Genomic DNA, 26,930 nt, shown 5'->3' on the forward strand with positions numbered 1-26,930 from the left:
GCAAAGGAAGACCTTTCTCCCTGTCTTTCTCTCTCTGTCCACTCTGCCTGTCAAAAAAAAAGACATTCTAAATCTATAAATATGAGAAATGTGATTATAAAAACAAACTATACATTTTATTTACATTTTTTCTCATTCTTTATAAACAAGCCCTAGATATTGTGCTAGACACAAGGGATATACATTCAAATATAAATGTTATTATCTCTAGTCTAATAAAACCATGGGGACACATTATCAAGTAGAATCACAATACAAAATGCTCAGGTCTGCACCGGTCCTGAGCCTAGCAGTAAAACCTGACTCTGGGTGGGGCGAATTAACAGGAGATTAGGACTTAGTAAATTTATGGTGCTACTGAACTGAGACTGTGAAAAAAGAGACGGTGGGGGAGAGAACTCACGGAATTCACGTGAGCACTCTCCAGAGACGCTACAATTCCGTAACTTTGGCAACCCAGTGGGAGACTGAAGGAGAATTTGAGCCCACTCTAAGGGCCAAACAGATTCCCTGTGTGGTCCTTGGGAAAGAGCTTCTGATCTCTGGCTCCTGTGGGTATATCATTTGCCTGCTAACTACCTCCAACTTTGTTCAGCTGTGCAGAATAACTTCCCTGTTGAATCAAAAAAAAAAGAGAGAGAGAGAGAGAGAGAGAGGTTTACCACGCCTAACCTGGGAGTGTCACCTTTGGCACACCAAACAGAGCTCTCAGGCCACACCCATCTCAAGCCCTAAGGCTCCATCAAAAACAGATAGTCCACTTAATCTAGAGTCATAGTATAACAAGAAAAAGCACCACAGTGAAGAAACCAAATATCTCCAATATGACAAATAACAAACGCAAAAACCAAGGTAATAAAAACAAGGAAGTCACCATGAAGCCCTCAAATGAAAAAGACACCCCAATTCAAGATTATGAGGATGATGACATAGAAGAAATGCAAGAAGCAGATCTCAAAAAATTGATAAGAACATTAAGAAGTTCTCAAAAACAAATTCTTGAACTACAGAAATCCTTAATGGACAAGATAGAAAATCTCTCTCGTGAAAATGAAATATTAAGGAGGAATCAAAATGAAACGAAACAACTAGTACAACAGGAAACTGGGATAGTGACTGAAGTGAAGAATTCAATAGATCAAATGAAAAACACAATAGAGAGCCTTACAAACAGAATGGGAGAAGCAGAAGAGAGAATATCGGACTTAGAAGACAGAGAACAGGAAAGGATACAGTCAGACCAAAGAAAAGAAGAGGAAATTAGGAATCTAAAACATATTGTCGGGAATCTTCAGGATACTATTAAAAAACCCAACATTCGGGTTCTAGGAGTTCCTGAAGGCATGGAGAGGGAGAAAGGATTAGAAGGCCTTTTTAGTGAGATATTAGCAGAAAATTTCCCAGGTTTGGAGAAGGACAGAGAAATCCTAGTACAGGAAGCTCACAGAACCCCTAATAAACACGACCAAAAGAGACCCTCACCACGACACATTGTAATTAAACTCTCCACAGTGAAACATAAAGAAAAGATCCTAAAATGTGCAAGAGAGAAACGTCAGATTACTCTCAGAGGATCTCCAATCAGACTCACAGCTGACTTCTCATCAGAAACTCTACAAGCTAGGAGGGAATGGCAAGATATAGCCCAGGTACTAAGAGAGAACAACTGCCAGCCCAGAATATTATATCCTGCAAAGCTATCATTTGTGAATGAAGGTGAAATAAAGACCTTTCATAACAAACAGAAATTGAAAGAATTTGTTGCCACTCGTCCAGCCCTGCAAAAGATGCTTAAAGATGTGTTACACACAGAAACAAAGAAACACGGTCATCAATATGAAAGAAGGTAAAGGAAGGAAACCAAGGAAGGAAAGCTCACAGCAAAAGATCACAGGGAATTCAAAGCATATATTAGAACTTATCTTTGGCAAATGGCAGGGCAAAGTTACCACTTATCATTAGTCACATTGAACGTGAATGGCCTGAACTGTCCAGTTAAAAGACACCGTTTGGCTGATTGGGTTAAAAAACAAAACCCATCTATTTGCTGCTTACAAGAAACACATCTTTCCAACAAAGATCCATACAGACTGAAAGTGAAAGGCTGGAAAAAGATATACCATGCCAACAGAAATGAAAAAAGAGCAGGCGTAACCATCTTAATATCAGACACCATAAACTTTACCACAAAAACCATTAAGAGAGACAAAGAGGGACACTACATAATGATTAAGGGATCAATTCAACAGGAAGATATAACAATTATCAATGTATATGCACCTAACTACAGGGCACCGGTTTATCTAAAAGATTTGTTAACGGACTTAAAGGGAGACTTAGACCCCAATACAATAGTACTGGGGGACTTCAATACTCCACTCTCAGAAATAGACAGATCAATAGGACAGAAGATCAACAAGGATACAGTAGATTTAAACGACACTATAGCCCAAATGGATCTAACAGATATCTACAGAACTTTCAATCCTACAGCTAAAGATTATACATTCTTCTCAGCAGTACATGGAACCTTCTCTAGGATGGACCACATACTAGGCCATAAAGCAAGTCTCAGCAAATTCAAAAGAATTAGAATCATACCATGCAGCTTCTCAGACCATAAAGGAATGAAGTTGGAAATGAACAACTCAGGAATCCCTAGAGCATACGCAAACACATGGAGATTGAACAACATGCTCCTGAATGAACAATGGGTCATAGAAGAAATCAAAAGAGAAATCAAAAACTTTCTGGAAGTAAATGAGGATAACAGCACAACATACCAAAACTTATGGGACGCAGCAAAAGCAGTGTTAAGAGGAAAGTTTATATCAATAGGTGCCTACATCAAGAAATTGGAAAGGCACCAACTAGATGAGCTTTCTATTCACCTCAAGGATCTAGAAAACCTACAGCAAACCAGACCCAAAACTAGTAGGAGAAGAGAAATAATTAAAATCAGAGAAGAAATCAACAGGATTGAATCAAGAAAAACATTACAAAAAATCAGCCAAACGAAGAGCTGGTTTTTTGAAAAAATAAACAAAATTGACACCCCATTGGCCCAACTAACTAAAAAAAGAAGAGAAAAGACCCAAATCAATAAAATCAGAGATGAAAAAGGAAATGTAACAACAGACACCACAGAAATAAAAAGAATCATCAGAAATTACTACAAGGACTTGTATGCCAGCAAACAGGGAAACCTATCAGAAATGGATAGATTCCTGGACACACGCAACCTACCTAAATTGAACCAGGAAGACATCGAAAACCTAAACAGACCCATAACTGAGACAGAAATTGAAACAGTAATAAAGGCCCTCCCAACAAAGAAAAGCCCAGGACCAGATGGATTCACTGCTGAATTCTACCAGACATTTAAAGAAGAACTAACTCCAATTCTTCTCAAACTATTCAGAACAATTGAAGAAGAGGGAATCCTCCCAAATTCTTTCTATGAAGCCAGCATCACCTTAATTCCTAAGCCGGGAAAAGATGCAGCACTGAAAGAGAATTACAGACCAATATCCCTGATGAACATAGATGCAAAAATCCTCAATAAAATTCTCGCCAATAGAATGCAACAACACATCAGAAAGATCATCCACCCAGACCAAGTGGGATTTATCCCTGGTATGCAGGGATGGTTTAATGTGCGCAAGACAATCAATGTGATACACCACATTAACAGACTGCAGAAGAAAAACCATATGATTCTCTCAATAGATGCCGAGAAAGCATTTGATAAAATACAACACCCGTTCATGATGAAAACTCTAAGCAAACTGGGTTTGGAAGGAACATTCCTCAATACAATCAAAGCAATCTATGAAAAACCCACAGCCAACATCCTATTGAATGGGGAAAAGTTGGAAGCATTTCCACTGAGATCTGGGACCAGACAGGGATGTCCACTCTCACCACTGCTATTCAATATAGTTCTGGAGGTTCTAGCCAGAGCTATTAGGCAAGAAAAAGAAATTAAAGGGATACAAATTGGGAAGGAAGAACTCAAACTATCCCTCTTTGCAGATGACATGATTCTTTATTTAGGGGACCCAAAGAACTCTACCAAGAGACTATTGGAACTCATAGAAGAGTTTGGCAAAGTAGCAGGGTATAAAATCAATGCACAAAAATCAACAGCCTTTGTAAACACAGACAATGCCATGGCTGAGGAAGAAATTCTAAGATCAATCCCATTCACAATAGCTACAAAAACAATCAAATACCTTGGAATAAACTTAACCAAGGACGTTAAAGATCTCTACGATGAAAATTACAAAACCTTAAAGAAAGAAATAGAAGAGGATACCAAGAAATGGAAAAATCTTCCATGCTCATGGATTGGAAGAATCAATATCATCAAAATGTCCATTCTCCCAAAAGCAATTTATAGATTCAATGCAATACCAATCAAGATACCGAAGACCTTCTTCTCAGATCTGCAAAAATTGGTGCTGAAATTTATATGGAGGCACAAGAGACCTCGAATAGCTAAAGCAATCTTGTACAACAAAAACAAAGCCGGAGGCATCACAATACCAGATTTCAGGACATACTACAGGGCAGTTGTAATCAAAACAGCATGGTACTGGTACAGAAACAGAAGGATAGACCAATGGAACAGAATTGAAATACCAGAAATCAACCCAAACATCTACAGCCAACTTATATTTGATCAAGGATCTAAAACTAATTCCTTGAGCAAGGACAGTCTATTCAATAAATGGTGCTGGGAAAATTGGATTTCCACGTGCAGAATCATGAAGCAAGACCCCTACCTTACACCTTACACAAAAATCCACTCAACATGGATTAAAGACCTAAATCTACGACCTGACACCATCAAGTTACTAGAGAACATTGGAGAAACCCTTCAAGATATTGGCACAGGCAAAGAGTTTCTGGAAAAGACCCGGGAGGCACAGGCAGTCAAAGCCAAAATTAACTATTGGGATTGCATCAAATTGAGAAGTTTCTGTACTGCAAAAGAAACAGTCAGGAGAGTGAAGAGACAACCGTCAGAATGGGAAAAAATATTTGCAAACTATGCAACAGACAAAGGGTTAATAACCAGAATCTACAAAGAGATCAAGAAACTCCACAAAAACAAAACCAACAACCCAATTAAGAGATGGGCCAAGGACCTCAATAGACATTTTTCAAAAGAGGAAATCCAAATGGCCAACAGGCACATGAAAAAATGTTCAAGGTCATTAGCAATCAGGGAAATGCAAATCAAAACCACAATGAGGTTCCACCTCACCCCGGTTAGAATGGCTCACATTCAGAAATCTACCAACAACAGATGCTGGCGAGGATGTGGGGAAAAAGGGACACTAACCCACTGTTGGTGGGAATGCAAACTGGTCAAGCCACTATGGAAATCAGTCTGGAGATTCCTCAGAAACCTGAAGATAACCCTACCGTTCGACCCAGCCATCCCACTCCTTGGAATTTACCCAATGGAATTTAAATTGGCAAACAAAAAAGCGGTCTGCAGCCTAATGTTTATTGCAGCACAATTCACAATAGCTAAGACCTGGAACCAACCTAAATGCCCATCAACGGTAGACTGGATAAAGAAATTATGGGATATGTACTCTTTAGAATACTATACTGCAGTAAGAAACAACGAAATCCAGTCATTTGCAACAAAATGGAGGAATCTGGAACACATCATGCTGAGTGAAATAAGCCAGTCCCAAAGGGACAAATACCATATGTTCTCCCTGATCGGTGACAACTGACTGAACACCAAAAAGGAAACTTGTTGAAGTGAAAGGGACACTATGGGAAACGGTGACTTGATCAGCATAGCCCTGACTGTTAATGAACAACTTAATACATTATCCCTCTTAGTAGTTTTTTTGTCTGTTCTACTTAATATGACTGATTTAATTCTGTAATTAATACACAGTTATTCTTAAGTGTTGAAATTTAACTGAAATGTGATCCCTGTTAAACATAAGAGTAGGAATAAGAGAGGGAAGAGATATATAATTTGGGACATGCTCAAGCTGACTTGCCCCAAATGGTAGAGTTAGAAACATACCAGGGGACTCCAATTTAATCCCATCAAGGTGGCATGTACCAATGCCATCTCACTAGTCCAAGTGATCAATTTCAGTTCGCAATTGATCATAATGAAAGGACTAAGAGTCAAAGGGAGCACATAAGCAAGTCTAGTACCTGCTAACACTAACCGATAGAATAAATAAAGGGGAGAGTGATCCAACATGGGAAGTGAGATACTCAGCAGACTCATAGAATGGCAGATGCCCTAAATAGCACTCTGGCCTCAGAATCAGCCCTAAAGGCATTCAGATCTGGCTGAAAAGCCCATGAGAGTATTTCAGGCATGGAAAGCCAAGACACTCTGGCAAAAGATCTCTGTGAGTGAGATCTCAGTGGAAAGAACAGGTCTTCAAAGAAGGAGGTACCTTTCTCTGAAGGGAGGAGAGAACCTCCACTTTGACTATGACCTTGTCTAAACAAGATAAGAGTCGGAGAACTCAAGGGGCTTCCATAGCCTTGGAAACTCATGACTGGAGCATAGGGAGATTACTGATGCCATAGACAGGAGTGTCAATTGGTAAAGTCAACAACAGGAGTCACTGTGCACTTACTCCTCATGTAGGATCTCTGTCCTTAATGTGCTGTGCATTGAGATTTAATGCTATAACGAGTACTCAAATAATATATTTCACTTTGTGTTTCTATGGGGGTGCAAACTGTTGAAATCTTTACTTAATGCATACTAAACTGATCCTCTGAAAAAAAAAAAAAAAAAAAAAAAAAGAAAGAAAAGAAAAGAAAAGAAACTATCAACTCCCAACTTGACTCTCACTGGGATTAAACATGACAATAGGTCTGATCTGATTTCATCATCATTAAAAAAAATCATCTATTATTTTTCACTTTATGTTTCTGTGTGGGAGCAAACTGTTGAAATCCTTACTTAATGTATACTAAGCTGATCTTCTGTATATTAAGATAATCGAAAATGAATCTTGATGTGAATGGAAGGGGAGAGGGAGTGGGAAAGGGGAGGGTTGTGGGTGGGAGGGACGGTATGGGGGGGAAGCCATAGTAATCCATTATTCGTACTTTGGAAACGTATATTCATTAAATAAAAGTTAAAAAAAATGTAGAAAAAAAAAAAAGAATCACAATACAAAATAAGAAAGAAGAATAAAGACATTGTATAAGAAAAGATATTTTTTCCCCAATGATACTATACTATCCCCTGATTCACTACCAAAATGCCTGCAACAGCCAGGACTGGACCAGATCAAACCTAAGATCCAGGAACTCAAATTGAGTCTCCCACATGGTTAGCAGGGACCCAACTACTTGAGCTATCACCTTCTGCCTCCCAGGGTATGCATTAGCAAGAAGCAAGAATGGAGAGTGGAGCTGGGACTAAAATCCAGGCACTCTGGTGTGGGATGCAGACATCCTAAGCAGTGGCTTAACAATGCACAAAACACCTACCCCAGATGTTATTTTTTTTTAATTTAAAAATATATATTGTGCAACTAAAAAGTAAGGTGATTAAATTTCTTTTAAAGATTTATTTTATTTATTTGAAAGACAGAATGACAGAGAGGGGGAGAGACAGACAGGGAAAGAGATCTTCAATTTGCTGGGTTCACTTCCCAAATGGCTGCAATGGCTGGGGCTGGGCCAGGCCAACACCAGGAGCCTGGAACACCATCTTGGTCTCCCAAGTTGGACCATCACCCATTGCCTCCCAGGCACATTAGCAAGCATTTGGATTGCAAATAGAGCAGCAGGGACTCAAACCAGCATTTTGATATGGGATGCCAGCATTGCAGGCAATAGCTTAACCTGCTGAGTCACAACACCAGCCACAGGGTTAATTTTCTTGTCAGGAGATTTTTGAAACATGTGTTCTTCACAAATTATGCTTTTTTTTCAATTTTTTTTATTTATACAAGGTGAACAAAGTTCATGTATTTCATATATGCAGATTTCGGAGCATTGTGATACTTCCCACCTGCCCATGCTCCCAAGCTCCCTCCTCCTTCCTTTTTTATTGTTTCTTTTAGTTTTCACAATGATATACTTTCAGTTTATTTTATAAAGGTGCAGTATAACTCAGCTATCTAGAATTTACAGGCATCTTGATGAGTTCTAAAACAACACCTCAAATTTCAAAGTCTCTGTGGCCAAAGACCTGTCCCTGAACATCTAGCAACCAATCCAAAGGGGGAATAACCAAAGAGCTGAGTATTACAGGCAAGAGTACTCCAATTGGCTAGCTGCATTTATAAGAAGATAGATTATAAATACAAAGTCAAAAAGTAGAAGTAGTAAAGAGGAAAAGACAGTAGCAGAAGCATACCATGGCTGAGAAAGGAGCTAACTGACAAAGTCACAAATGGGTAACAGAACAGCTCTGTAATCTGGTAAGCTGTAAGGTACCTGTGCCACATCTCATCATAATGTCCCTGAAAACAGAAGGGATCTTTGAAGACTGTGTTCTGTGTCTGACGAGCACTTATTACTTGCCAGGTGTTTTATATACATAAAGTCTTTCAAATCTCCACAACACTAATAGTAAGTATCATTTAGGATGTTTTTGGCTAAAGTTTTGGAATGAGCAACTCAAACTGGCTTCGACAATGAAAAAAATTTACTCTCCATACAACAGAAGTCTAAAAGTAGGCAGAACTTGAGGACTGGTTGAGTTAGTGACTTAGGTTCTTCCACCTCTCTGCTCTATTGCCCATATTAAAAATGCAAGTGTGGGGCTGCTGCTGTGGTGTAACAGGTAAAGCTGCCACCGGCAGTGCCAGCATCCCATATAGGTGCTAGTTTGAATCCCGGCTGCTCCACTTCCGATCCAGCTTTCTGCTATGGCCTGGGAAAGCAGTAGAAGATGGCTCAACTCCTTGGGCCTCTGCACCTGCGTGGGAGACCAGGAAGAAGCTCCTGGCTTCGGACGGCGCAGCTCCGGCTGTTACAGCCAGTTGAGGAGTAAACAAGCGGATGGAAGACCTCTCTCTCTGCCTCTCCTTATCTCTCTGTGTAACTCTGACTTTCAAATAAATACATCTTTAAAACAATGTAAGTGTTTGCCACAGCAGTTAAGATATGGCTTGAGACATCCATATTCCATATTAGAGTCTCAGCTCCTCTGCTTGTGATCCCAGCTTTCTGCTAAGGCACACCTGTGGAGGCAACAGATGATAGCTCAAGTACTTGGGTCTCTGTAACCCATGTGGGAGACCCAGATGGAGTTCTGGACTCCTGTCTTTTGCCTGACCCCAGCTCTGGCTATTGCAGGTATCTGGGGAGTGAACTAGGGGATGGAAGCTCGCTCGCTCGCTCTCTCTCTCTCAAATAAAAAAAAAATGACTAAAAAAACTTAAATGCCATTGTTTGGTGCATAGCATGTGGTGTTTTCTTGAAAATGAAATATTAAGGAACACAAAGAGAAAGTGGTAACCAGTAGCACATCTCTAAACATGAAATAATCTGAAGACAAACATGCTGAGGAAATGAAACCTGTAGCCTAATATTAGTAAGGGGAGGGGTGCAGATAAATAATATTTGTTGAACACCTAAAATGCCTCAGAATATATTTTGTTAACAGTGCAGAAAGCATACATAATATTTTGAATGGAGTGGGCAAGTAGAATGATACAAGTCATCAGCAGTGACCTTTAGAAGGCAGAAAAACACTTGGAAAAGGGCTGCCTTTGATTTACTGAGTATGTCATACTGCCCACAAAACCAAGAAACTATATGTATTTCATTTCCTGTTTATGGGGAAAAGCAGTAAATGACACCAGAAACCTTTTCAAGACAGTACTTTCTAAGACTATTTCTGGGTTCAATATCCATTCAGGTTCACTATCTATATTTACATCTTCATGTAGATAAGTCCCAACATCTTACTATTGGAAAAGCTGAAAATCAAAAACAATGAGGGATGAAGATTCCACTCTCTGGTTTAAGAAGGATGAAGATTACATGCTACATGTGAGATAGAATTTTCATCAAAATTAAAACTCTAGCCCTTAAAAGGTCAATCTTAAGTTAGCCAGAACAAATAACCACCCAGTTCAGTGTGACTGTATTATTAATAAAACATTAATGCTTAAATATTTCAAATACCAAGTACTTTAATTAATAAATTATTATGGAATTCCTGAACATTCTTATCATTTAATAACTGTGATTTAATGATTACTAACACTTGAAAGTGTCAAAAATTTAGGTAAATAAAAATCTAAGAGGTAGGAAATTAAACATCAAAATATATATAGGGAGTAAAATTATTCATATAAATATGTTTTTAAATCTTCCAGAAATGGCACAACAGATTGGCATAACTCGACATAGTCAGTGTATGGTAATCAGGGTCAGACAAGTACTAAATGCTGTCAAAATCAGTAATTACATTTAAAAAAAAAACATGCCTAATGGCCTCCTTTTACACACACATATAAATATGTAAACATCTGTGCTATATTTAGGAAAAAATATGGTGTATCTACCTTGTGGAGATAGGGAGAGGGATATTGAGTATTCTATTTACTTGAAAAGACAGTAACGTTCCACTTAAAGATGATTTTCAAACTTCTCAGTTTAGAAATAAAGATGATTTTCAAACTTGTCAGTTTACAATTCAGATGCTACAAAATAGAATTAAATATACTATACAGAAATGCTGAATTGATCTTTCTAAAATATTGGTTTGTTCTCTCAGCTCAATGGACCAACAGCCTTTATTCTACCTCCTTCCATACCTGACTCTAGCCAAATTAGTCTTCCTAGGCCCCAGACTTGTCAAGTACATTCCTCCCTCACTGCCTTCACTCATTCCATCTTCCCTGTTGCAATGCCTTCCCCTTCTCCTGTTTCTAACAGCTCCTGGTACCCAGAAGGTACCCCCTCAAATCACTGCAGAAATAACACCTAAGCTCTGCCTTTTACTGAAGGCCTAGCTCAAATCCTACTAGATCACTTAAAGCTGTGTATATGAATCAGTAGTTTTTATTTGTGTAAAGAACAAATCCAGTATTTAACAAAGGTACTTTAAAAAGTTCCTGGAAAAATAGAATTAAGAGATCAATTTATTTTGGTGCAAAACTTTTTTGAAATCGTATACATGAGGGGACCTTCAGAATGTTCATGGAAAATGTGTATATATTATGAAAAAAACTATGCATGCATTTCAAAACTTTTTAAAAGACTTACCTAATTTATTTGAAAGGTAGATTTACAGAGGGAGAAGAGAGACAGGGAAGCGGGTAAAGAGAGAGGGAAAGGGGGATGGGGAGACAATCAATCTTCCATCAGCTGATTCACTCCCTAAACGGCCACTGAGCCAGGGGCCTGGAACTCCACCCTTGTCTCCCACATGGGTGACAGGGCCCAAGCACTTGCGCCATCTTCCACTGCTTTCCTAGGGGCATTAGCAGGGAACTAGATCAGAAACAGAGCAGGCGGGACTTGAACCAGCAGCACTCTTAAGCAATACTGGCATTATAGGAGGCGGCTTATCCTGCTGTGCCACACTGGTGGTCCCTCAAAATCTTTTGACCTAAATAAATTTATCTTTTAATCTATTTTCCACCAATTTTTAAAGCATTTGCATATAATGTTATATTAGCATTTATCTTTTTAAAATGTATGCAGCCTATTTTTCTATTAACATGCAGATCCTTTCTGAAGAGTCTTATCTTTTTGTGTACTCAAAGGACTTACTAGGACTACAGACCTCAAAATTAAGTAATAAAATTGTCTACAGGTTTAAATCAGGTTACATACATACAGAATCTAGTAAATTATATTGTGTAACATTTATTGAAAACCTACTGCCAACCACTTACAGAGCAAACAACCAAATGTCCTTAAGCTAACCTGAGACTGTAAGATTAATTCAGCTGTCTTAACTTTCGCAAAATCTAATGGAAATTATAAACTATCTTTTCCAAAATGTACAGACTCTGAAAATTTCTTGCAGGATCCCAGACTCTCTGAAGTATTTGATGACCCAATCAATTTAGCCCCACCACAAAGGAAATTTATCACAAGTACATTTTATCCTGATACAGATATAAAATGCTCACAGGATTGTTCTAAAAACCAAGTATTATAGCAGTTGAAAAAGTTTAAAAATTGTAAAGTACTCAACAAACAAGAAAGCAGTATTCGCCTAACACATTTCCTCTCTATATTTCAACCTTCTGAAGATAAACAGAATAAGCCTGACTTTTTCGTACTGGAAATAGCACTGTTCTTTGGATATGTCATAACAAAATTTCTGGGTCAAAGTAATGTGATTATTACCACTATGTTATATCAAATAAATACTTTAAAACATTAATCTTTATCTAAATTGATAAAGCTTTAGCTAGAATGGTCAATAGTAGCTGGATTAATGAATTTCCTGGGGGAAAATATTCCTTTATATATTAATTGTTCAAATATTTTTAAAAGGCCTCATTTTGTGGAAGCCAAAAGATCCATTAGTAGAGGGGGTTGGAAAGGTGTAAAAACACGCTGTGGCAGAGCAGGTAAAGCCACTGCCTGCACTGCCGGGATCCATATGGGCACCAGTTCGAGTCCTGGCTGCTCCATTTCCATTCCAGCTCTCTGGTATTGCCTGGGAAAGCAGTAGAGGATGACCCAAGTCCTTGGGCCCCTGTACCCACATAGGAGACACCAAAGAAGCTCCTGGCTCCTGGCTTTGGGTCAGCCCAGCTCCAGGTGTTGTGGCCGTTTGGGGAGTAAACCAGTGGACAGAAGACCTCTTTCTGTCTCTGTCTCTGCCTCTGCCTCTGCCTCTATGTAACTCTGCCTTTCAAACAAATAAATAAGTCTTCTAAAAAAAAGTTTCCCTTTCGGTAAGGGACTAGTATTAGAGGAACTGTTCATGGGATGATCTCATCACCATAGGGCTATTTATAAATTCTAAAGCACTGCATTTGGGTAGTGAACAAAGGGAAGTTATAGTCTGCCACCTCCTGCTAAAGGAAAAAGTAGTACACCCATCTCTGATCACTTCCACTTTTTGTTTTCTTTTCATCTCTTTTATCTACTTTCTTATTCTTTTTATTTTATTTATTTATTTTTTTATTTTATTTATTTTTTTTTTGACAGGCAGAGTGGACAGTGAGAGAGAGAGACAGAGAGAAAGGTCTTCCTTTGCCGTTGGTTCACCCTTCAATGGCCACCGCGGCCAGCGCGCTGCGGCTGGCGCACCGCGCTGATCCGATGGCAGGAGCCAGGAGCCAGGTGCTTTTCCTGGTCTCCCATGGGGTGCAGGGCCCAAGCACCTGGGCCATCCTCCACTGCACTCCCTGGCCACAGCAGAGAGCTGGCCTGGAAGAGGGGCAACCGGGACAGAATCCGGCGCCCTAACCGGGACTAGAACCTGGTGTGCCGGCGCCGCTAGGCGGAGGATTAGCCTAGTGAGCCGCGGCACCGGCTTTACTTTCTTATTCTTTTGTACCAATTGTTTCTCAGTCCTTACTTCCTCTATTTCGTACTTTTTCTTCCTTCTCCCCAGTAGCCTACCTTATCAGCAGCAGAGGACCATGACCAGTGATATTCAATATTGTTCTTTCCAAGTGATTTCCTTCATCTAGACCCTATAACACCCAACGTGCAAATGTTCCTGAAGAAAACAAACACAATAGCATACCTATGCAACTCAAACATTAAAGTATGAAATGAGAAGAACAGAAATGGATCAATCATTGTTCCTGAATAAACTAATGATTATTAAACCTGACATAAAATGGTAAACACACACACACACACACACACACACACACACACAAAGAGAGACTGGTTTCAAAGTTTAAGGCTGTCTATCGGGCTAGTATCAGAATTTCAGCATCTGGGGCTGGTGTTCTGGCACAGCAGGTAAAGCCACTGCCTGTGACAATGGCATCCTATATGGGTACCAGTTCAGGTCCAAGCTGCTGCACTTCTGATTCAGCTCCCTGCTAATGGCCTGGGGTAAAGCACAGGAAGATGGCCCAAGTGTCTGGGCCCCTGCCATCCACGTTGGAGATCCAGATGAAGCTCCTGGCTCCTGGCTCCTGGCTTTTGGCTTCTGGTTTTGGCCTGGCCCAGCCCAGGCCATTTGGCCATTTGGGGAGTCAATCAGCAGATGGAAGATCTCCTTCTCCCCTCACCCCTCCCCTTGTAACTCTGCCTTTCAAAATAATTAAATAAATATTTTTAAAAAATAGAATTTCAGCCTCAGACTGTAAGAGGATCTTAAATATCTTCTGTTCCAACTACTCCTTTGATGCTAGAATATCTTTTAAAACATGCAAGTCTCCTCCCTGTCCTTCAATCTACACGTGGTTCCTTCAGTACCAGAAAAATTCTGTCTAGACATCATACCACTTTTCTTTACTGCTCTATGAAAAAGTTGTTCTGTAGAATGAACTGAAACACAGCCACATAATTTTCACTGGTCTTACGTCTACTCCTTTGTGTCACATAGAACAGGTCCATGAAAGCAAATCTTAATTCCCCTTTTCTGGCTGTACACCTGTGTCTCCTAGACTATTTTCCAAGGATAATAAAGTTTCTAATAAAAAGTACCACTAAACTCAACTTGTGCTCTAACAGAGATACCACTGTATTTTTTCAGGCTTCATTTTTGCAGCTACTGCCTAACAGCTATTTCTTGACAGCAACATTAAAATCTTACACAGGATGCCCTGTTTTAGAGTAGTCACCAGAGAGTCACAAACAGAGGATATGTATTTATCAGGGTGCTTATTTTCTTCAGAAAATAATGAGTGGGTGAATCATCTGTAAGAGAATAAACTATCATTAAATCTACTGAGAACAGCCAAGCCTATCAGCCTTGGTGTTATTTATTATACTGAGACATGAAAAGCTGATACTTGGCTGAAAGAAGAACAATTTTAAACCTGCCTATATTTTCTTACAAAAATCTTGAAAAAGATAGTGGAACTGAATAACAAATAATGCAACAGCCAGAATCAAACTACAAAAACATACTGTTACAATTTAAGCTTTCCATGTCAGCATTTCAGTCTACTTCAAGGGATTGCAGTGCTAAGATCTAAACTAAAGGACCTGTGCAAAAGCTATAGGAGTAAAACAGCCACCAAACTAGAAAGCCTCTAGCACTTGGGATTCTATTACGCGTTAATTTACACTCTTATCAGTTAGGTGTCCCTAGATCAATGAGAATGCTATGTTCATTCTCATAAATAAAATTCTCATACTTGAATTTTACTTCCTTCAATTTAGATTATTTTTAAAGAAACTTTTTGTAAGCATGAAAACTATTTCATGCTTCACAGGACAGTTTTTGAGTACACAATCTGAGCGATAACCTCTATATTAAGATTCCTAGCTCAGTGCTTCAATGATGAAGAAAGGATAACATTTTATACATAAAGGATATTGTAACCAAATAAATACAGTACATTCCACAGTTTTAAAGATTATTTATGTCATGAAAAATATCATGAATAACTACTCAGGAGTCTAAAAAAGAAATCAGAACAAGTCTAAGAAGAAATAAAGTGTAAATAAACATTCTATTTAATAAAAAATTAATATCATACAACAGATTTCTGTTCTACTTGCTTGATATATTCCCTGTCATGAGTAGTGGGTTATGTCCACCGACACGAAGGTTGTGAGGCTTAAAATAAGATCTGAAGATCAGAAGAAATACTATACTAGCTTCTGAGACTAAAAAGATTCTTCTACAACAGAGTTAACAGCAGCAGCTAGCAATTATTGGATATCCGAAACAGCCCAAGCATAGTATTGTGCACATAATGTATTATCTACAGTATTCCCTAGTATTCATATAAAACCCTGCAGAAAAAATGTGCTATTCTTATTCTAATCATTAGGATAAATACTAAGGTTTAGATAGGTTAAGTGATCTGCCCAAAGTGATACAGCAGGAAATCTCTTGCATGAGTTCAAGAAAACATATATATGATTATTCATAACAGTACTACTTATAGCATAAAAAAAATGCCAGAGGAAATGATCCTACTATCCATTGAGAGACTGGAATAATAAATGTTTGATCTTCATGCAACGCAATACTAGGAAACAGTGAAAATGAAATGACCTAGAGGTCTACATATAAATATGTATGAAAATCACAAAAAATGCTAATGGAAAAAACAAGTTACAGAGGAATATATACAGCATAAATTAAATTTACATAAAACTTAAAAGCATACAAAACAATAGTATATAAGATTTAGAACTATATGCATGCATAGTAAAAAAAATCTAAAAACATGCATAGGGGCCGGCGCCATGGCTCACTTGGTTAATCCTCTGCCTGCGGCGCTGGCATCCCATATGGGCACCGGTTCTAGTCCCAGTTGCTCCTCTTCCAGTCCAGCTCTCTGCTGTGGCCCAGGAGGACAGTGGAGGATGGCCCAAGTGCTTGGGCCCTTGCGCCTGCATGGGAGACCAGGAGGAAGCACCTGGCTCCTGGCTTCGGATCGGCGCAGCGCCGGCCATGGTGGCCATTTGCGGAATGAACCAAAGGAAGGAAGACCTTTCTCTCTGTCTCTCTCTCTCACTGTCTATAACTCTACCTATCAAATAAATTAAAAAGAAATAAAAAAATAAAAACATACATAGCCATGTTAAATACAAAGGAGAGTACCTAAATGCAATCTGGGCTGGAAGAGTACAGCAAGGTTTAATTGCAATTGAAGTGTGTATTTTTAGCACGTTTTTGTATGTCTGCACTATTTTACATGTAGTTTTAAAATCACAAACCATGTTGGGATTTGTTTCCATGGCCTTCAAGATAAATTTCTAACTTTTTTTTGACATGCAGAGTTAGACAGTGAGAGAGAGAGAAAGGTCTTCCTTCTGTTGGTTCACCCCCCAAATGGCCGCTACTGCCGGCACGCTGCACTGATCCAAAGTCAGGAGCCAGCTGCTTCCTCCTGGTCTCCCATGCGGGTGCAGGGCCCAAGGACCTGGGCCATCCTCCACTGCCCTCCCGGGCCACAGCAGAGAGCTGGACTGGAAGAGGAGCAACCGGGACAGAATCCGGCGCCCCAACCGGGACTAGAACCCGGGGTGCCGGCGCCGCAGGCGGAGGATTAGCTTAGTGAACTGCAGTGCCAGCCTGATAAATTTCTAACTTATCTTTGCATTCAAATACCCTACCTTCTTGCCTTTTCTAATGTAATCTTTTCTTCTATAAGTATGCCCAAATTAATCTTTCTGATTTATCCAGTCTAACTGCCTTTAGGTCCTGAAAAAAATAACAATTTTTTCAACTCAAAGCTACTGCTGGTAAGCCAACTTCTTCATTCCTAATAATCCAAATATCAGTATAAAAGGTCTAAGAGGGCAAAAAAGGATTATATTATATAGGTAATTTTTTACTTGAATTGCAAAAGATTTATTATACATTTACATATTATAGTATCTAAATACATGCTATCTTACAATGTCATCCATTTCAAAAGGATATGCCCTCTTTGACAAAAAACTCTAAGATCCTTTAGAGCAGAAACTATGTCACAGAATTTGTGTGCAATCTTTCTGTACTCATGCATAATCAACATTTTTAAGCTGTTGAACAGAATTTGAGGCATTATATACACCAAGAATCCTTAGATAATTCAGTCTTAATGCAATACATAATTTTCATATAGAAGCTACTAACAGAGATAGCCAATATGGGAAAAATCAAACAACCTATCTTGAAACAGTGTTAAAGATATAATCCTAAAATATTAACTGCATGTCACAACTGAAAAATAAAGAGGCTGTAGAGCAAATGTGATGATATAAAATAAAGAATAAATCATAACAGAAGATTTCCTTTACCAGTATAAATCAGAGATGTCAGTATTAGGAATTATTTTTTATTTAAAAATAAGAAGCCTTATAAATAAATAAAAACCTAAAAGAGAAAAGAAGCCCGTGCCTGCACTGTGGTGCAGTTAATCTTCCACCTGCGGCACTGGCATCCTATATGAGCACTGGTTCTAGTCCCAGCTGCTCTTCTTCCAATCCAGCTCTCTGCTGTGGTCTGGGAAAGCAGTAGAAGATGGCCCAAGTGCTTGGGCCCCCACACCCACTTGGGAGACTAGAGGAAGCTCCTGGCTCCTGGCTTCAGATTGGCACAGCTCCAGCCATTGCGGCCATTTGGGGAGTGAACCAGCAGACGGAAGACCTTTCTCTCTGTCTCTACCTCTCACTGTCTGTAATTCTGACTCTCAAATAAATAAATAAAATATTTAAAAAAAAAAGAAAAGAAGCCTTAAATGTTCAAAAGAAGAGTTATTATTTAGCGATTCAAAGCTACAAGGAGTATTCTCCTTCATATACATTATCTAGCTTGTATAGTTTCTAAGAACACTGTAATTCTCACCTCTATTCATTCTTAAGCATCATTGTGGATGTTTTCTAGACTTTTCTCTTTATGTTTCAGGAGTTTGAAAATGATGTGTATAGAGAGTGGAACATGTATGTGTGTGGTTTTTAGCCTAAGTGGCCTTGCTTTACAAGTATTACCCTGTCTCCTATCACAGAGAAGCCTGGAGCAAACAGCGGTTTCATTTGAGGGATTTTCCTCCAGGAAAAAGGGAAACTGCAGTGGGTCTGATTTCTGTTGCAGACACATGAAGCCTTCGCCCCAGGACTCCCAAACTCTTCACCAAAGCTGAGCGCAGCTGACCTTGCTACCAGCAACTCCATTACAACATCTGCCACCTCTACCTCAATCTCCAGTGATTAATCATAGTATATCCTGTTAATGTGTTGTTGATTCAGTGTACTAGTATTCTGTATTTATGTTCATCCCATAATGTGAATATTAATCCAGCTGATGGTGTGCCTTAAATCTCATAGGCTTTTTTCATTCTTTTAAATTCTTTTTTTTTTTTTTTTTTTTGGACAGGCAGAGTGGACAGTGAGATAGACAGAGAGAAAGGTCTTCCTTTTGCTGTTGGTTCACCCTCCAATGGCCGCCACGGCTGGCGCGCTGCGGCCAGCGCACCACGCTGATCCAATGGCAGGAGCCAGGTGCTTCTCCTGGTCTCCCATGGGGTGCAGGGCCCAAGCACTTGGGCCATCCTCCACTGTACTACTTGGCCACAGCAGAGAGCTGGCCTGGAAGAGGGGCAACCGGGACAGGATCCGGCTCCGCGACTGGGACTAGAACCCTGTGTGCTGGCGCCGCAAGGCGGAGGATTAGCCTAGTGAGCCACGGTGCTGGCCTCATTCTTTTAAATTCTTACTTCCTTTCTCTCTTCTAATTGGACAGTTTCATAAGCTTTAACTTTGTTCAGATTTGCTTTGTCTACTTGATAGAATCTGTTGTTAAAGCTCTCTAGTACATTTCTCATTTCATTTCCCATTCACTATATTGTTCACTTCTAGAATTTCTGTTTGGTCCTTTTTTAAAAACATGCATTTATTTGAGAGGCAGAGAGACAGACAGAGAGTTCCCATCTGTTGATCCATTCCCCCAAATGCTCACGACCAACAGGCCCAATCTGGGTCTCTCATGTGGGTAGCAGGAACCCAAGTACTTTGAGCCATCACCTTCTGCCTCCCTGGGCACACCTTAGCAGGAAGCTGGAGAAAGAAGCAAAGCCGGGACTTGAACTCAGGTACCCCTACCTGAGATGCAAGTATCCCAAGCAGTGTCTTAATCTCTACATTCGCCATGTTGGATAATGTCTCTTTGTTGAACTTATCATTTTGTTCACTTACTGTTTTCTCGAGTTGAGTTGTCTACTTTCTCCTGTATCTTTCTAAACTTTCTTAAAATAATTATTTTGAAACCAACTGAAAGTACATGCTGGGCCAGCGCCGCGGCTCACTAGGCTAATATTCTGCCTTGCGGCGCCGGCACACCGGGTTCTAGTCCCAGTCGGGGCGCCGGATTCTGTCCCGGTTGCCCCTCTTCCAGGCCAGCTCTCTGCTGTGGCCAGGAAGTGCAGTGGAGGATGGCCCAAGTGCTTGGGCCCTGCACCCCATGGGAGACCAGGATAAGTACCTGGCTCCTGCCATCAGATCAGCGCGGTGTGCCGGCCAGCCGCAGCGTGCCGTCCTTGGCAGCCATTGGAGGGTGAACCAACGGCAAAGGAAGACCTTTCTCTCTGTCTCTCTCTCACTGTCCACTCTGCCTGTCAAAAAAAAAAAAAAAAAAAAAAAAGAAAGTACATGCTGTCTATAAGAAACCCACTCTAAATATAAAGATGGAGAAGGATTAAAGTAAAGGGATAGGTATATACATTTGACATAGTGGTTAAAGACACTGATTGGGATGCACATCTCCCATAAGGGAGTGCTGGATTCAAGTCTGATTTCAGCTTCCCACTATCTGCACACAGGGAGGCAGCAAGTAATAGCTTAAATACTTCTTTCCCTGCCATCCATGCAGCAGACCCCAACTGAGCTCTTACCTACTCACTTTGGTCTGATCCATCCCCAGATCTTGCAAGTATTTTGGGGAGTGAACCAGCAGACATGAAATACCTCTCCCTCTCTGCCTTTCAAATAAAATAAAATAAATGATAATTTTTAAATAAATAGAAAAAGAAAAGATAATTATTTTGAATTTTCAGGTAACTCCTAAATCTCTATTTCTTCCAGGTTACTTATTGGATAGTTTTGATATTCCTTTGGTGGTATTGTATTTCCATGTATGTGTGTGTCTGTGTACATGTACACATATTTCTGGTGGCCTCGTGTTGATGGGAGTGCATTTGAGGGAAGAGTAACCTTTTCTAGTCTTTTCATACTGGATTTAGTGGGTAAAGATTTTCACCTTTGGATAGCTGCAAGAGCACTAGCTAAGTGGGGCATAGGGTCTAGAGTCCTGGGAAGGGTACAGTGGCGTGGTCTTTGTGCAGTATCATAAGCTGAAGCCAATGTTGTCAAAGATCAGAGGAGTCATTGGAAGCCATTTCTGCAGTTGTCTGCAGTGGCTCTATTAGCCAAGGCTATTTGGAGTCCTTGGTTCTGCTAGCTGTTTGATTCCTCTTGTTCTCTTTTTCTCCCATGAGGGGATGTTTTAGCCAAGGTGATCTCTCTTGGCACCAGTTATAGCATGCTGGCACTCACATAGCTACAGCAGTGCTGGGATTGGGGCACAGTTGATTGCTCACTGGCACTGTGGTTTGAATGTTGCTGTCCCAAACTCATAGGGTGAAACGTAATACCCAATATATGTTTATTAAAAGAGGTGTAGCTTTTCTGAAACATATTAGGCCATCAGGACTCCACCATCATGAATGGAATCAGTGCCTCTGTAATAGTTAAAAGTAGCATTTACACTCCTTCTTCCATGTGAGAACATGACAAGACACCATCTTTGAAGAAGCAAGCAAACCCTACCAGATACCAAACCTGCTGGCACTTGGCCTTGGACTTTCCAGCCTCCATAAACTGTAAGCAATATAGCTCTATTGCTCATAAATTACTCAGCCTAAGACATTTTGTTATAGCTGCCCAAATGGACTAAAACAGTAGTGGTGGTGCCAGTGGTTATGGCACAGGTATTCAGAGCAATAGCAAATCTGGGGATCTGTGGTTAGGGGTGCATGAAACTGCCACAGATACACAGATACAGATACATTTCCTGTGGCAGTAGCCCTAATGAATAAGAAATGGACTTGCGTAGATTGTCTACAGAGTGTAGGGCCAGGAGTCTGGGGCATATCATGATGATTTTGCTTTCAGGAGATGGAATATAAAACTAGCACAGATGCAGCAATGACAGCCTAGCAGAGAACGAGGCTCCAGTGATGAGATGCAACTTATAGCCACAGGGATAGCAAAATGTAGTCACAACTGAGGGAATGCAGAACACAGCAATGATAGTGCACTGTTCACTATAACTTGAGCCCCAAGATACAGGGTCTACAGCAGTGGCAGTGCCACCCCAGTGATAGCAAGTCAAAGTCCTGGTTCAAGACCCAGAAGGCAGGGAATAGAGTAGTAGCAGCAGTGTGTCCTCAGTAATGAGATATGAAGACTCTGATTCAGGACCTGAGGCAGGGTCCAAAAAGATGGCAGTGGTGGCAGTCGGTGATGGCATGACCAATCAAAACACTAACTCAGAGATATTAACTAGTTGGCAGAATATAACTCTCTAGCACTAGTTCCCCAGCAGAAGCATTAACTATATATGAAAGTAATATCATAAGAACTAAGGAAATCAGGTGAGAGATTACACAGCCCTTGAGTATAGCACAGAATTAAGAAAAGATGCATTGAAGAGGGCAGGAAAGACAACTTTTCATTACCTATGTTACTCTTCCCCCACCCCCAGGCAGCATGTCATAGACAGAAATCGCTTCTATGTGGGAGATGGAAGAAGGAAGTCAGCACCAGATTTTGCCTATGATACCAGTACCAGTCTGCCTCTGTAAAGCTAAGTGCTGTGCAAACCCCCATGCCCCAGACTCCAGGTACACCCAGTGTCAGGCTGAATGCTGCAGCCCCAGGCTTCAGGCCTGTGCTGCAGACTCAGTCTCCAGGCAGCTCCGCTGTCAGGCTGATCTCAATGGCCTTAGGCTCTGGACTGCCCTCAGGGTCAGGCCAGCTCCAGCAGCCACAGATTTCATGATACCTCCTAGCACCAGGTTTGGCCCTCATGGCAACAGGTTTCAGGCCTACAACAGCAGCAGGCTAACTATTGTAGACCTAGTCATTAGGTTGGCCCCTGTGGATATAGGTTCCAGATACACCCAGCACCAAACCAGTCCTTTTAGCCCCAGTCTCTAAGTCAGTAACTGAGCCTCCAAGCATACCCTAGCATCAGGAAGGACCCAGAAGACCCAAGTTCTAGACCTTCTCGTGTAGACTCTGTCGTCAGGTTTCCTCTGTTGCCCAACTGATACCTGCGGCCCTGGGTTTCAAGTCCGATGCATTACCAGGGAAGCCCCCACAGAATTAGGGTACAGTTCCATCCCAGGGTAGGCCAGCCTCAATGACTTTAGGCTAGAGACCACTCCCAACACCTAGTGGGTTCCCACAGCAACAGGTTCACTCTAGCATCAGGCTGGCCCCCATGGACCCAGCCACCAGGCCAGCTCCCCACCAATCCCCCCCAACCCTAGGCATAAATAGGATCTACACCTACCCAGCACCATCTAGCAGCTGTAGTCCCAGGTTTCTGGTCCACTCCAGTGTCATGAGCATTCCCAGTATCAAATACCAGACAAGTTCTCAGATAAAGGCTCCCAGCCGGCGCTGCAGCTCACTAGGCTAATCCTCCGCCTTGCGGCGCCAGCACACAGGGTTCTAGTCCCAGTCGCGGAGCCGGATCCTGTCCCGGTTGCCCCTCTTCCAGGCCAGCTCTCTGCTGTGGCCAAGTAGTACAGTGGAGGATGGCCCAAGTGCTTGGGCCCTGCACCCCATGGGAGACCAGGAGAAGCACCTGGCTCCTGCCATTGGATCAGCGTGGTGCGCTGGCCGTGGCGGCCATTGGAGGGTGAACCAACGGCAAAGGAAGACCTTTCTCCCTGTCTCTCTCTCTCACTGTCCACTCTGCCTGTCAAAAAAAAAAAAAAAAAAAAAGATATAGGCTCCAGACCTGGATGGTGCTAAGCAGGTCTCCATGACCAAACCCTCCAGGCCAGCCCCTGTGGCCCTAGGCTCCAGCAAATCTAGGATCTGAGCTTATACAAGTAGACCTCAGCACTGGACCAACTCCCATGCATACAGGCTCTAGAACTGTCCCCTGGTACCCAGGTTCCAGCCTAGTCCCCAGTGCCCCAAAACCCAGACCAGCCCTTGCAGACATAGCCTTTAAGACCAGCACCTATGCACCAGGCTCCAACTAGCACCAGCAGCTCCAGGCTACATGCAGTTCCCATGGCTCCAGGATCTAGGCCATCTGCAGTGGTTCTAGGCAACAGACTAGGTTCCATGATTCTAAGCTCCAAACCAATCCCTGTAGAACCAAGCTGCAGGCCAGCCTCAGGTTGTAGGCCAATCCTCATGGTCCCATGGTACAGGGGACAGAGTCCAGACCTGCTGCAACAGACCCACGATCAGTCTCACTGTAGAAGACCCGGGTCTCAGGCTACATACTGTGGAACTGAGGATGCAAGACAAGACCAATCCTCAGCACTCGGGCTCCAAGACCACCCCAGTAGTCTCAGGTACGAGGCACACACTAATGCCGGGCTAGCTCCTGTGGACTCATGCTCCAGAACCATCGCAGTAGACCCAGGTATCAGGTTCCAAATAAACAATCTAGCATTTTACCTCAAGGAACTAGAAAAAACAATAAACTTAAGCCCAAAGTTAACAGAAGGCAGACAATGAAAAAGATATGAACAAAAATAAATAAAAACAGACTACAAAAACAATTTAAAAGATCAATGAAACTAAGAATTAGGGGCTGACATTGTGGCTCAGGGGTTAAGCCACCACCTTTGATGCCAACATCCCATATGAGCAAGTTTAAGTTCTGGCTCCTCCACTTTTTCTTTTTTTTAAGCTTTTATTTAATGAATGCAAATTTCATAGGTACAACTTTAGGAATATAGTGGTTCTTCTCCCCATTCACACCCTCCCATCCCACTCCCTCCCCACCTCCTACTCCCTCTCCCATCTCATTCTTCATTAAGATTCATTTTTAATTAACTTTATACACAGAAGACCAACTCTAACTAAAGATTTCAATAGTTTGCATGCACATGCACACGCACACACACACACACACACCGTATAAAGTACTGTTTGAGAACAAGTTTTGCAGTTAATTCTCATAGTACAACTCATTAAGGACAGAGGTCCTACATAGGGAGAAAGTGCACAGTGACTTCTGTTGTTAATTTAACAATTAACACTCTTATTTATGACATCAGTGATCACCTGAGGCTCTTACCATGCGCTGCCAAGGCTATGGAAGCCTTTTGTGACCACAAACTCTGTCAGTATTTAGACAAGGCCATAAGCAAAGTGGAAGTTCTCTCCTCTCTTCAGAGAAAAGTACATCCTTCTTTGATGGCCCCTTCTTCCCAATGGGGTCTCCCTCACAGAGATCCTTCATGTAGAATATTTTTTTTTGCCACAGTGTATTGGCTTTTCAGCTACCTGCTAATGCACCTGGGAAGGCAGTGGAAGATGTCCCAAATACTTGGGCCCCTGCTCCCACGTGGGGAGACCTGGCTTCAGCAGGGGTTGTAGCCATCTGGGGAGTGAACATGCAGACTAAAGATCTCTTTCTCTGCCTCTCCCTATCTCTCTGTAACTCTTTCAAATAAACAAATAAATAAAAGGAAAGAAAACTGAGCTGGCTTTTTGAAAAGATGAGCAAAACTGACAAACTTTTAGCTAGACTAGGTAATAAATAAGACTCAAATACAATGAGAAATGAAATTAGACACATTACAACCAATACCACAGAAACACAAAATATCATGAGATTATGAGAGACAGGCAGGTGGTGAAGCAGTTAGACCCCATTTGGACATCCACAGCCCATATCTGAATCCCTGATTCAAATCTTGGCTCTTCCACTTCCCCTTTTAGCTTCCTGCTAATGTATACCCTTGAAGGCAACAGGTGAGTTCCTGCAACCCAACTGGGAAACCCAGACTGAGTTTCAGGCTCCTGTCTTCAGTTGTTGCAGACATTTGAGGAGTGAACCAGCAGACGGATGACTGAGCACTCTTTCTTGCACTCCTCCTTGCGCTCTCTCACTCTCTCTCTCCCTCTTTTTCTCTGTGTCTCTTTCCCTACCTTTCCGAAAATATGAAATAACAAAAAAATTTTAAAAGAGACTACTGTGAATAATTATACGCTAACAAAATGGATAACCTAGAAGAAATGGATTAATGCCCCTAGACACATACAACCTACTAAAACAGAATTCTAAAGAACAGAAAACCTGAATGTATCAATGAGTAAGGAAACTGAACTGGTAAGAAAAAGACTCCTATCAAAGAAAAGCCCAGGGCCGACGCTGTGGCTCACTTGGCTAATCCTCCACCTGCAGCGCTGCCACCCCAGGTTCTAGTCCCGGTTGGGGCGCCAGATTCTGTCCCGGTGGCTCCTCTTCCAGTCCAGCTCTCTGCTGTGGCCCGGGAGGGCAGTGGAGGATGGCCCAAGTGCTTGGGCCCTGCACCAGCATGGGAGACCAGGAGGAAGCATCTGGCTCCTGGCTTCTGATCAGTGCAGCACCGGCTGTAGCGGCCATTTGGGGGTGAACCAACAGAAGGAAGACCTTTCTCTCTGTCTCTCTCTCTCACTGTCTAACTCTGCCTGTCAAAAAAAAAAAAGCCCAGGACTTTATGACTTTAGCACTGAATTCCAGTAAGCATTTAAAAAACTAATACCAATCTTTCTCAAACTCTTCTCAAAAAATTGAAGACACAATACTTCCAGACTCATTTTACAAGCAAGCATTACACTGATACCAAAGTTACATGAGAACACAATAAGAAAAGAAAATTATAGGCTAATATACCTGATGAACATAGAAGCAAAAATTCTCAACAAAATACTAGCAAATTCAATTCAACAGCTCAGTTGGTTAAAAGGGTCATTCTCCATGATTAAGTGAGGTATCCTAGGGACACAATGATGATTTAACATACACAAATCAATAAAAATGCTATAACCACATTAACAGAAAAAAAGACAAAAATCATATGACCATTTTAGTAACATGCGACAATTTCAACATCCCCTCATGGCAATAACTCTAAATAAATTAGGTATACAAAATGTACCTTAACACAATGAAGAAAAAAACAATCCCAATTTGTGCATGGAATCACAAAAGGTGCTTAATAGGCAAAGTAATCTTAAGAAAGAAAGTAATCTTAGGAAAGAGGAAGGAAGGGAGGGAGAGAATAATTATCAGCCTCTTATTTTAAATTATATACAAAATTTAACACAGAATGGATCAGGGA

At 41.2% G+C, this 26,930-nt stretch overlaps 1 protein-coding gene across 7 annotated transcripts in view; it reads right to left on the reverse strand.

The window, feature by feature from the left end:
• APOOL (apolipoprotein O like) overlaps window positions 1-26,930 on the reverse strand; it is a 105,524-nt gene that overhangs the window by 67,698 nt on the left and 10,896 nt on the right. For 3 of the 7 annotated variants that reach the window (XM_070066383.1, XM_070066380.1, XM_070066379.1), the window contains one exon: window positions 13,567-13,666. The exons of the other annotated variants lie outside the window; for them this stretch is intronic. The gene's annotated coding sequence lies outside the window, so the exon portion shown is untranslated. Of the gene's footprint in view, window positions 1-13,566; window positions 13,667-26,930 lie in introns of those variants that run through there. 7 annotated transcript variants of the gene reach the window in all.

Source organism: Oryctolagus cuniculus, chromosome X (genome assembly GCF_964237555.1).
Source record: "Oryctolagus cuniculus chromosome X, mOryCun1.1, whole genome shotgun sequence".
NCBI classification, from domain to species: domain Eukaryota; kingdom Metazoa; phylum Chordata; class Mammalia; order Lagomorpha; family Leporidae; genus Oryctolagus; species Oryctolagus cuniculus.